General features: G+C 40.3%; 1 non-coding gene across 1 annotated transcript; it reads left to right on the top strand.

Annotated features, from left to right (window-relative positions):
- Positions 1-12,024: 12,024 nt before the first annotated feature.
- On the top strand, positions 12,025-12,131 carry LOC121212829 (small nucleolar RNA R71). The gene has a single exon (XR_005908203.1). It is a non-coding gene; the product is annotated as a small nucleolar RNA R71 (small nucleolar RNA).
- Positions 12,132-12,543: the final 412 nt, after the last annotated feature.

The following is a 12,543-nucleotide window of genomic DNA, read 5'->3' as shown; positions in this document are numbered from 1 at the left end:
TTATTGTCTAGAATATGTAATTATGAATGTGTGAAAATTTCAAGCTTCGATTTAGTCGATTGCATGTGAATTTAGTCAATAGGACTTATGTGCGACATTTTTGAAATGTGATAGGTCGAAGCATAAGGACCTATTAGTGCATGAAATAAAAAGGGGGGACTTGCATGTCAAATTCCCCCTAATTAGTAGTGGCCGGCCATGACAAGCATGGTAGACCAAGTGTGATGGGCAAGACATGTCATAGACATGTTGTGTTGGTGCATCATGGGTGGAAAAAATAAAATAAGGAGCATGGGCATAAAATAATGAAAGGGAATATGATGAAAAAAAATGTGTGGTTGTTCCCCCCCCATTGCCGTGAGTTAAAGAAAAGAAAAGAGAAAATTTTGTTCATCCTTTTTCATCTTCATTTGGCCGAAAATTCAAAGGAAGGAGGAAGGAGTTCTTGCTTCATGTTTGGTTTGGAAGAGGATTAGGAGGAGGTTTGGCCATATTTGTATCTAGATCAAGGTATGTTTGAGGTTGTGCCATGAGATTCATGCATGTTTTTAGTTGCTAGCTTGAGTTCTAATTAGCCCATGGTTCAAATCTTTGCTATGTCATGGGGATGATATTCGGCCTAGGTAGATTTTGTGTTAATGCCATTGCATGCTAAATATGAAGCTAGTTAATGATGCATATGATGGTGGATTGATGATTCTTGAATCTTCTTTTTAGCATTTTTGAGTGAGCACATATGTGCATTGGTTGCTAGATGGAGAAGAATCGGCTAGCAAGTTGTGTGCTAAGGCCAAATATAATTTTTGTATATTAATGAGTAATGCATGTGTTAAATTGATGGAAAGGGAGAGGATGCTTTACTAGTGTATATATGTGTGTATTAGCCAAGTTTTGAACTTGAAACAAAAGGTTGTTTAGTCAATACAAGTGACCATACTTGTAGAATGTATTAAGTGTTGAAATCGGCCCCAACATAGACATGCATATTCGGCCATAGGAAGGAGATTGGTGTTGCATGTATTCGGTTAGAGGCAAGCATATTGATGCTTTTTTCTTGGCTTAGAAAATTCGGCCAAGGGGGAAAAATTAGCTAAAATGTTGAGTTTGATTCATGATTCCGTACATATGTGACTTTAATGTCTAATGTATAAATATGGGCTAAGTGCCTTGTGTTCCTCTTTTCGATGCTCAAATGATTAAATCAATTTATTTGTTTAATTAAGCTCAAGAGCAAAGGGGAACTAAATCCGATAAAGGGAAGGAAAAAGTGGTCGAATAGCTATCAGAATCGTTCGACAACACCCGAGGTAAGTTCTTGAGTAAAAGAGCTTAAATTATGATTTGATTAGATCATGTTTTAAGCAAATTAAAATCATGCTCTTTGTGAGGCTATTGAGCCGAAATTGGAAGAATGATAAGTGTCTTGTGTTCGAGTTTTGCTAACGAAAATGAAATACGAATGTGCCATGATTTATTGTTAAATGTGCACGGTTATTTGAATGATGTCCGGGCTAAGTCCCGAAGGCTTTGTGCTAAGTGACCATATCCGGACTAAGATCCGAAGGCATTTGTACGAGTTACTAAATCCAGACTAAGATCCGAAGGCATTTGTGCGAGTTACTAAATTCGGGTTAAGTCCCGAAGGCATTTGTGCGAGTTACTAAATCCGGGTTAAGTCCCGAAGGCATTTGTGCGAGTTACTATAACCGGGCTATGTCCCGAAGGCATTTGAACGAGTAGCTATATCCGGTTAAATTCCGAAGGTACGTGATTTGGGAATGAATGATCTTGCTGTAAAAATTTCAGTTAATACGCTTGAAACATCCCAACATTAAGGTATGTTTCGTATGTGCTTTGAATTAGTTGAGCCCTTACAAATAAGTATTCGCTCAGTTGATAAACGAGCTACCGGCCTTTGGCTAAGTTGATCTTTTGTGTATGTACATAAGGGTTGGTAATGTGAAGCAAGTATGATATTGAAAAATTGTGCATATGAAATTATCCGTTTAGCTACATGAATGCTATACTTTTGTTGTGCTGGAATTCCTTGCTCAAAACTTACTAAGCATAAATTGCTTACTCTGTTTCTTTGATCCTCTGTTTTATAGATTTTGGTTCTCCAGCTATCGGACTCGGGATTTTGAAGTCGAAGTCGCCCACACTATCAAAGCCCCCCCTTTTGGTACAATTTTGGTTGAACTTCGAAATGGCATGTATAGGACTACCCGTTTGTTGTGGGTCATGGACCCTTTGGACTTGTATAATTTTGGATAGCCATGCGAAAATGGCTTATATATGTTTGAGTATAATGTTATAATCATTTGGTGTGGATATGCTTGACAAGGATTGGCCATGGGAATGGTTAATCACTATCATAAATTGTGCTAACTCTCAACCTAATGCTAGTAACCCGAATGATGAAGTTAGACAAGCTTTCTATAGCGTGATGAATGATTGGTTCAACCAATACATTCGAACTAATACGGCTGTTCCACAACCTCCCTTCCCGACTAATACAACCCCCGCACCTACAATACCTCCGGCAACTGACCAAATAAGGTCAAATAAGCCCCCAGTTGACAGAATCTGAAAACATGGGGCTACTGAATTTAAAGCTACGGATAGCGACGATGCCGAACAAGCTGAATTTTGGTTGGACAACACTATCCGGGTACTCGATGAGCTATCTTGTACACCCGATGAATGCCTAAAGTGTACTATCTCCTTGCTACGTGATTCTGCCTACTATTGGTGGAGTACTCTGACTTCTGTTGTGCCCCGAGAGCAAGTAACTTGGGAGTTTTTCCAAACTGAGTTTCGGAAAAAGTATATCAGTCAGAGATTTGTTGATCAAAAACGGAAGGAATTTCTTGAGCTTAAGCAAGGTTCCATGTCGGTTACTGATTACGAGCGAAAATTTGTTAGACTTAACAAATACGCTCGGGAATGTGTTTCATCCGAGGCTATCATGTGTAAACGCTTCGAGGATGGGCTGAATGAAGATATAAAAATGTTCGTTGGCGTTCTTGAAATACGGGAGTTCGTAGTACTTGTCGAGCGAGCTTGTAAAGCCGAAGAGCTTAGAAAAGAAAAACAAAAAGTTGATGTGGGAACTGGAGAGTTTCGTAAAAGATCTTCGGGAAAGTCTCTTCAACAGGCATCGAAGAAATTTTGAGATGATGTGGGCTGGTCAAGAGGCACTTCGGGCCTTTTTAGACGAGATCGTGATCGACCCCCTGTGGGTACACGAGGCACTTCGGTCGCCAGTGTTGGGAATGAACGTCGAGATAGAACGAAATGTCGATATTGCGGTAAATGGCATTCGGGGAGTTGTAGATCCCCTGACCGCTCCTGTTACAAGTGCGGATCAGTTGACCACTTCATTAAAGATTGCCCGAGGTTGTCTGAACAGAATGTAAATCAGAGTGGGAAACCGGGTGCTACCACTGCTCGAGGTAGACCATCTGGAAATACGGGCAATGCTAGTGGTGGTCAGAGAGGATCTAGAGATGCTACGACCAGATCTGAGGCTCGTGCGCCTGCTAGAGCTTATGCTATACGTGCCCGCGAGGATGCTTCTTCGCCTGATGTTATTACCGGTACTTTTACTCTCTTTGATACTAATGTAATTGCTTTGATTGACCCCGGTTCTACTCATTCTTACATATGTGAAACCTTAGCATCCAGTAAGACTTTACCTATTGAGTCTACTGAGTTCGTAATTCGGGTGTCAAATCCCTTGGGTCGTTACGTGCTTGTCGACAAAGTGTGTAAGGAATGTCCCCTAGTAATTCGAGGTTCCTGTTTTCCGGCGGACTTGATGCTTTTGCCATTTGATGAATTTGATGTTATTCTTGGTTTGGATTGGCTGACCGCGCATGATGCAGTTGTGAACTGCAAAAGCAAGACTATTGATTTGAGGTGCACAAATAACGAGATAATCCGAGTTGAGTCTACGGACTTAAAGGGGTTGCCAGCTGTAATATCCTCAATGTTGGCCCAGAAATATGTAAGAAAAGGGTGCGAAGCATACCTTGCGTATGTACTTGATGACAAAGAATTAGAAAAGAAACCCGAATCTGTGCCGGTGGTTTGTGAATACCCAGATGTTTTTCCTGAAGAATTACCGGGTTTACCACCTGTTCGGGAGATAGAGTTTGGTATTGAGCTTGTACCTGGGACTACGCCGATTTCGATGGCTCCGTATCGTATGGCACCAACCGAGTTAAAAGAGTTGAAAGCTCAGTTGCAAGAATTGACGGATAGAGGTTTTGCTCGACCAAGTTTCTCACCTTGGGGTGCACCAGTATTGTTCGTGAAAAAGAAGGACGGAACCATGAGGTTGTGCATTGACTATCGTCAACTGAATAAAGTGACGATAAAGAACAAATATCCGTTACCGCGTATCGATGATTTGTTCGACCAACTGAAGGGAGCCTCAGTGTTCTCAAAAATAGATTTGAGATCGGGCTATTATCAGTTGCGAATTCGAGATTTGGACATACCCAAAATTGCCTTCAGAACGAGATATGGTCACTACGAATTCTTAGTGATGCCGTTTGGGCTCACTAATGCCCCTGCGGTATTTATGGATTTGATGAATCGGATCTTCAGACCATATTTGGATCGGTTCCTAGTTGTGCTCATTGATGACATCTTGGTCTATTCAAGAGATAAGACCGAACATGCTGAGCACCTGAGACTAGTGTTGCAAATTTTGCGGGATAAGCAGTTATATGCTAAGTTCAGTAAGTGTGAGTTCTGGTTAAGAGAGGTTAGCTTCTTGGGTCATGTGGTATCCGCATCGGGTATTCGAGTTGACCCGAGCAAAATTTCAGCCATACTTAACTGGAAGCCTCCAAGAAATATTACCGAAGTTTGGAGCTTCCTGGGGCTCGCCGGTTATTACCGACGCTTTGTCAAAGGTTTCTCGATGATAGCCACACCAATGACGAAGCTACTTCAAAAGGATGTTAAGTTCGAATGGACGGAGAAATGTCAGAAAAGTTTTGATCAACTAAAAACTTATTTGACTGAAGCTCCAATTTTAGTGCAACCCGAATCTGGCAAAGAGTTTGTCATTTATAGTGACGCATCCCTACTTGGGTTGGGTTGTGTATTGATACAAGAAGGTCGAGTGGTGGCCTATGCGTCGAGACAATTAAAGCCACGTGAGAAAAATTATCCGACCCATGATCTTGAACTAGCTACCATCGTATTTGCTTTAAAAATATGGCGACATTACTTATTTGGTGAAAAGTGCCATGTATTTTCGGATCACAAAAGTCTCAAATATTTGATGACTCAAAGAGACTTAAATCTGCGACAAAGACATTGGCTTGAGTGTTGAAAGATTACGAGCTTGTCATTGATTACCACCCGGGAAAGGCTAATGTGGTTGTGGACGCCTTAAGCCGAAAATCATTGTTTGCTTTACGAGCGATGAATGTGCACTTGTCGACAATGTGTTAGTAGCTGAATTAAAAGCCAAACCATTATTGATTCATCAAATTCGTGAAGCCCAGAAAGTTGATGATGAATTGGTTGCAAAACGGACTGAGTGTGCTCCGAACAAAGAATCGGAGTTTCAAATTGATGATGATGATTGTTTGGGGTTCAGAAGTCGTTTGTGTGTTCCAAGGAATTCGGAACTCATTTCGATGATTCTAAACGAAGCCCATTGTAGCCGAATGTCAATTCACCCGGGGAGTACGAAAATGTACAACGATTTGAAACATTGGTTTTGGTGGCATGGTATGAAACGAGACATCTCCGACTTTGTTTCGAGATGTTTAATATGTCAACAAGTGAAAGCGGAACATCAAGTGCCTTCAGGATTACTTCAGCCGATCATGATACCCGAGTGGAAATGGGATCGAGTCACAATGGACTTTGTGTCCGGACTGCCATTGTCAGCAAGTAAGAAGGATGCGATTTGGGTTGTTGTTGATAGACTGACTAAGTCGGCTCACTTTATCCCCGTGCGTACGGATTTTTCATTGGATAAACTAGCCGAATTGTATGTTTCTCAGATTGTGAGATTACACGGGGTACCTATTTCTATCGTGTCGGATAGAGATCCGAGATTCACCTCGCGATTTTGGAGGAAATTGCAAGAAGCTTTGGGTACCAAGCTGCATTTTAGCACTGCTTTTCATCCCCAAACCGATGGTCAATCTGAGCGGATAATTCAGATACTTGAGGATATGTTGAGATGTTTCATCCTCGAGTTCAGTAGTTCATGGGAACGGTATTTACCTTTGATTGAATTCGCTTACAACAATAGTTTTCAGTCAAGTATTAAGATGGCACCTTACGAGGCTTTGTACGGTCGTAAATGCCGTACACCATTGTTTTGGACCGAGCTCGGTGAAAGTAAAATTTTCGGAGTTGATTTGATTAAAGATGCCGAACAGAAAGTAAAGGTAATCCGTGAAAGTCTGAAAGCGGCCACGGATCGTCAAAAATCGTATGCGGATTTGAAACGAAAGGACATTGAATATCAGGTGGGAGATAAAGTGTTTCTTAAAGTTTCGCCTTGGAAGAAGGTACTCAGATTTGGCCGTAAGGGCAAGTTGAGCCCGAGATTCATTGGGCAGTACGAAATCTCCGAACGAGTTGGTCCGGTTGCGTATAAATTGATTTTTCCCCTTGAACTTGAAAAGATTCACGATGTCTTTCATGTTTCGATGCTTCGACGTTATAGATCCGATCCGTCACATGTGATTAATCCCTCAGAAGTTGAAATTCAATCTGACTTGAGTTATGAAGAAGAACCGATTCGTATCCTAGCTCGTGAAGTGAAAGAGTTGCGAAACAAAAGGGTTCCGTTAGTTAAGGTGTTATGGCTCAAACACGGGATCGAGGAAGCTACTTGGGAAACCGAGAGCTCGATGAAAGAACGATACCCAAACCTATTTATCGGTAAGATTTTCGGGGACGAAAATTTCTTAAGTGGGGGAGAGTTGTGACAGCCCAAAATTGACCCTAGTCGGGAAGTGGTTTCAGGACCGCTAAACCGAGTCACCGAAAGGTTTGAATGTTATATTTATTATCTAGAATATGTAATTATGAATGTGTGAAAATTTCAAGCTTCGATTTAGTCGATTTCATGTGAATTTAGTCAATAGGACTTATGTGCGACATTTTTGAAATGTGATAGGTCGAAGCATAAGGACCTATTAGTGCATGAAATAAAAAGGGGGGACTTGCATGTCAAATTCCCCCCCTAATTAGTAGTGGCCGGCCATGACAAGCATGGTAGACCAAGTGTGATGGGCAAGACATGTCATAGACATGTTGTGTTGGTGCATCATGGGTGGAAAAAAATAAAATAAGGAGCATGGGCATAAAATAATGAAAGGGAATATGATGAAAAAAAATGTGTGGTTGTTCCCCCCCCATTGCGTGAGTTAAAGAAAAGAAAAGAGAAAATTTTGTTCATCCTTTTTCATCTTCATTTGGCCGAAAATTCAAAGGAAGGAGGAAGGAGTTCTTGCTTCATGTTTGGTTTGGAAGAGGATTAGGAGGAGGTTTGGCCATATTTGTATCTAGATCAAGGTATGTTTGAGGTTGTGCCATGAGATTCATGCATGTTTTTAGTTGCTAGCTTGAGTTCTAATTAGCCCATGGTTCAAATCTTTGCTATGTCATGGGGATGATATTCGGCCTAGGTAGATTTTGTGTTAATGCCATTGCATGCTAAATATGAAGCTTGTTAATGATGCATGTGATGGTGGATTGATGATTCTTGAATCTTCTTTTTAGCATTTTTGAGTGAGCACATATGTGCATTGGTTGCTAGATGGAGAAGAATCGGCTAGCAAGTTGTGTGCTAAGGCCGAATATAATTTTTGTATATTAATGAGTAATGCATGTGTTAAATTGATGGAAAGGGAGAGGATGCTTTACTAGTGTATATATGTGTGTATTAGCCACGTTTTGAACTTGAAACAAAAGGGTGTTTAGTCAATACAAGTGACCATACTTGTAGAATGTATTAAGTGTTGAAATCGGCCCCAAAATAGACATGCATATTCGGCCATAGGAAGGAGATTGGTGTTGCATGTATTCGGTTAGAGGCAAGCATATTGATGCTTTTGTCTTGGCTTAGAAAATTCGGCCAAGGGGGAAAAATTAGCTAAAATGTTGAGTTTGATTCATGATTCCGTACATATGTGACTTTAATGTCTAATGTATAAATATGGGCTAAGTGCCTTGTGTTCCTCTTTTCGATGCTCAAATGATTAAATCAATTTATTTGTTTAATTAAGCTCAAGAGCAAAGGGGAACTAAATCCGATAAAGGGAAGGAAAAAGTGGTCGAATAGCTATCGGAATCGTTCGACAACACCCGAGGTAAGTTCTTGAGTAAAAGAGCTTAAATTATGATTTGATTAGATCATGTTTTAAGCAAATTAAAATCATGCTCTTTGTGTGGCTATTGAGCCGAAATTGCAAGAATGATAAGTGTCTTGTGTTCGAGTTTTGCTAACGAAAATGAAATACGAATGTGCCATGATTTATTGTTAAATTGCACGGTTATTTGAATGATGTCCGGGCTAAGTCCCGAAGGCTTTGTGCTAAGTGACCATATCCGGACTAAGATCCGAAGGCATTTGTACGAGTTACTAAATCCTCCGGACTAAGATCCGAAGGCATTTGTGCGAGTTACTAAATCCGGGTTAAGTCCCGAAGGCATTTGTGCGAGTTACTAAATCCGGGTTAAGTCCCGAAGGCATTTGTGCGAGTTACTATAACCGGGCTATGTCCCGAAGGCATTTGAACGAGTAGCTATATCCGGTTAAATTCCGAAGGTACGTGATTTGGGAATGAATGATCTTGCTGTAAAAATTTCAGTTAATACGCTTGAAACATCCCAACATTAAGGTATGTTTCGTATGTGCTTTGAATTAGTTGAGCCCTTACAAATAAGTATTCGCTCAGTTGATAAACGAGCTACCGGCCTTTGGCTAAGTTGATCTTTTGTGTATGTACATAAGGGTTGGTAATGTGAAGCAAGTGTGATATTGAAAAATTGTGCATATGAAATTATCCGTTTAGCTACATGAATGCTATACTTTTGTTGTGCTGGAATTCCTTGCTCAAAACTTACTAAGCATAAATTGCTTACTCCGTTTCTTTGATCTTCTGTTTTATAGATTTTGGTTCTCCAGCTATCGGACTCGGGATTTTGAAGTCGAAGTCGCCCACACTATCAAAGCCCCCCCCTTTTGGTACAATTTTGGTTGAACTTCGAAATGGCATGTATAGGACTACCCGTTTGTTGTGGGTCATGGACCCTTTGGACTTGTATAATTTTGGATAGCCATGAGAAAATGGCTTATATATGTTTGAGTATAATGTTATAATCATTTGGTGTGGATATGCTTGACAAGGATTGGCCATGGGAATGGTTAATCACTATCATAAATTGTGCTATTTATGCAAAAAGGGCTAGTTGAATCATGGAAACTATGAAATAGTTAAAGTCTACCTTAAAGGCTGATACTGACAGCAGCAGTGATGTAGATTTGGAAAATCACTAAAAATAGTAGGGATGGAATTAAATAGTGAATAAATTATGTAAACGAACCTTGATGAATCTATTTTCATAGGAAAGTAACGAAACAATCATACGGACAGTATGTTAAGAGATATTCAGGTTCTCGTGAGACAGGGCCAGAACGGTTTCTGGATTTCCTGTTCCGACTTTGAAAATTCATTATAAATTAACCAGAGACAATTAGGAGTCAAGCCATATAGGTATAGATTCCTCTCTGAGTCTAGTTTCTATAGAAACAAACGGTATCAGTATTGAAGCCCTGTACAGGGAGATATCCAAGTCGTAATGCGCAAAGGTCAGTGTAGTCGATCCCTGTAACATGGGAGACTTTGACTAATAAACTGTACTAATTGGCCCAACCAAAAATTCTAGAAAAAAATTTGTTGATGTACATATGAGTCTAGTTTCAGGGAAAATTTACGGAACTGGATTCTGAGTTTCTGAACTCAAGATATGATTTTTAAAGCGACTAGTACGCAGATTGGCAGTGTCTGGGAAATTTTTTTAAAAGTCTGTTAACACCTCGTGTTCGACTCCGGTGATGGTCTCGGGTTCGGGGTGTTACAAAAAGTGTTGAACTTGGGATGACTCACCTCCACCGTACCGAATGGAAAAATACTGAGGACTATAAGAGGGATTTCCTCATTCGGTGTGGTAGTGACGATGTGGGGATCTGTGGCATTTAATAAGACCTTATCACCAACCTTAAGTTGATTTGGGGAGGTATCGGGCTTGTTTTGGCGTAGTTTCGATTTGTCGGGCGTTCTTGGGTTGTGTGTCCGCCATCCATCGAGTTCCTCGATTTGTAATCTTCGATCTTCATGAACAGGTCCTCTACTATTTCCTGAGAATGACTTGTGTGCTTCTTTCAGACTCATTTTTTGCAAAGTAGGTTGCACCATATTGTTAGTTTTAGTAGAATGGGTTAAATGATCACCTTCAATTCCTGATGTGTTGCCAGAATTGCGAGCTTGAAGGGTGATTGTTTCGTCTCCCACCCGGAGTGTGAGTTCACCTGTGCCAACATCAATGATAGTTTTAGCAGTTGCTAAAAAGGGCCTTCCTAGTATTAAGGGAGTGTTGTTATCCTCTTCTATGTCTAGAACAATAAAGTTAACAGGAAATATAAATTTATCAATTTTAACTAGCACATCTTCAATATACCTCTAGGGAATCTTATAGTTTTATCTGCTAATTGAATGCTCATCCTAGTCTGTTTGGGTGTCCCGAGACCTAGTTGCTTAAACATTTTGTAAGGCACGATGTTGATACTAGCCCCTAGATCAGCCAATGCATAATTAACGTCTAAACTACCAATTAAGTAAGGAATCATAAAACTCCCTGGATCTTTTAGTTTGTTGGGTAGTTTATTTTGGAGAATGGCTGAGCAAACTGCGTTCAGCTCCACATGCGACGCCTCATCCAACTTTCGCTTATTTTCTAAAAGCTCCTTTAAAAATTGCATTGCGTTTGGCATCTGCGATAGAGCTTCAATAAACGGTAAGTTAATATGTAATTTTTTTAAAAATTTTAAGGAATTTACCAAAATTTTCATCTGAGCGGTCTTTCCTTATCGCGTTGGGGTATGGCACACGAGGTTCATATTCAACAGTCACTGGTTTGTTTGTATTTTGATCTACCTCACCTTGACCCTTGCTTACAACAGTTTCTTGCCTTAATTCTAGTTCAGGCTCAACGACTCCTTTGTCATCTTGAATATTAATTGCGTTGAGCTGTTCCCTTGGGTTAGGTTCGGTATTACTTGGCAAACTACCTTGTGGTCGTTCGGAGATTAGTCTCAAAAGCTGGCCTATCTGAGCCTCGAGCCCTTGTATCGACGCTTGTTGATTCTTAAGTATTGTCTCGGTGTTCTGAAAATGGGTTTCTGACACTGATATGAACTTTGAGAGCATCTCTTCAAGATTTGGCTTTTTTTCCTATTGGTAGGGTGGTTGTTAGTAGCCCGGAGGCTGTTGTGGTCTTTGATTTCCTTGACCGCCCCATGAGAAATTGGGGTGGTTCCTCCAACCTGTATTATAAGTGTTACTGTATGGATTGTTTTGAGGTCGAGGATTATTACCTATGTAATTTAATTACTCGTTATCCATGTTGTGGCCATAAGGTTGGTATTCCGAATGGTTTGTTCCACCGCTACTTGCTTCGCACTGCATTACTGGGTGAACCTGTGAGGAATTAAGAAAACCATCAATCTTTTTATTTAAGAGTTCTACCTAATTAGAGAGCATGTTGACCGAATCGACGTTATAAACGTCGGCTATTTTTGTTGGCTTTGTCCTCATGACTTGCCACTGATAGTTATTCAGTGACATCTCCTCTATAAACTCATAGGCATCTTCCAATGTTTTATTGTTGATGGTTCTCCCAGCAGCTGCGTCAACCATTTGCCAAGTCGAAGGATTCATACCATTGTGAAATGTTTGTACTTGGAGCCAAAACGGTAACCCATGGTGAGGGCACCTTCTCAGAAGGTCCTTGTATTTCTCCCATGCATCGTAGAGTGTTTCTAAACCCGTATGCACAAAAGAAGAGATATCATTACGTAATTTAGCCATTTTAGCTAGCGGAAAATATTTTAGTAAAAGCTTTTTGGTCATTCGTTCCCAAGTAGTAATTGATCCTCGTGGTAACGAGTTCAACAACTGTTTAGCTTTGTTCCTCAATGAAAAGGGAAATAATCGAAGACGAATGGCATTATCAGAAACGCTATTTATTTTAAATGTATTCCATAGTTCTAAAAAGTTGGCTAAATGAGCGTTGGGATCCTCATCATGCAAACCATCAAACTGAACAAATTGTTGTATCATCTGAATGGTGTTAGGTTTTAATTCAAAAGCATTTGTAGCTATAGCAGGTATAACTATGCTAGATTCAGTTCCTGTTAAAAAAGATTTAGCATAATCATACATAGTGCGTGAAGCAGGATTTTGATTAACCCCAATTGCAGGAGATAGCTGATTG

This window comes from Gossypium hirsutum, chromosome A13 (genome assembly GCF_007990345.1).
Source record: "Gossypium hirsutum isolate 1008001.06 chromosome A13, Gossypium_hirsutum_v2.1, whole genome shotgun sequence".
NCBI lineage: Eukaryota > Viridiplantae > Streptophyta > Magnoliopsida > Malvales > Malvaceae > Gossypium > Gossypium hirsutum.
Note: the sequence above shows the minus strand (reverse complement) of the source record. Positions and strands in the feature narration are given on the sequence as shown.